The sequence below is a fragment of the Hemicordylus capensis genome, chromosome 4 (assembly GCF_027244095.1).
Source record: "Hemicordylus capensis ecotype Gifberg chromosome 4, rHemCap1.1.pri, whole genome shotgun sequence".
Taxonomy (NCBI): Eukaryota; Metazoa; Chordata; class Lepidosauria; order Squamata; family Cordylidae; genus Hemicordylus; species Hemicordylus capensis.
In genome coordinates this window covers 3,211,309-3,211,726 of record NC_069660.1, presented here as the reverse complement: position 1 = coordinate 3,211,726, position 418 = coordinate 3,211,309, and positions in this window count along the sequence as shown.

Here is a 418-nt window from a genome sequence, read left to right as displayed (position 1 = left end):
CCATTTGGAGATTTTGGATGGATCTTCCATCTCTGAGGTATGTGTCTTCCGCAATGCTTTGAGTGCCAGCAACTCTGATTTGAAAAACTACGTCATGGAGCTGAGTGCGTTCCTCGCAAGAAAAACGGCAGGAATGGCAGGAATGACAACAGGCCAATGCTGCAAATCGGTGTTGTGTGAGTCACCAAATAAGTATGCAAGGTCAATCCAGCCTCTGGAACAGCCCTGGGCACTAGAAGAGCACTTCAGGGAATGCCCAGATAAAGAATGATCTACCAAGCCAACTCAGTACTACTTGGTTAATGATTGTGAAATGGGGGAGACACCCAGACCAAAATAATAAAACCACTTCCTGCTTTGTCTGCTTATTTTCACTTCTGTTTTTCCTCTAAGCTACACCGTTTGGCTTGCAGCCTCT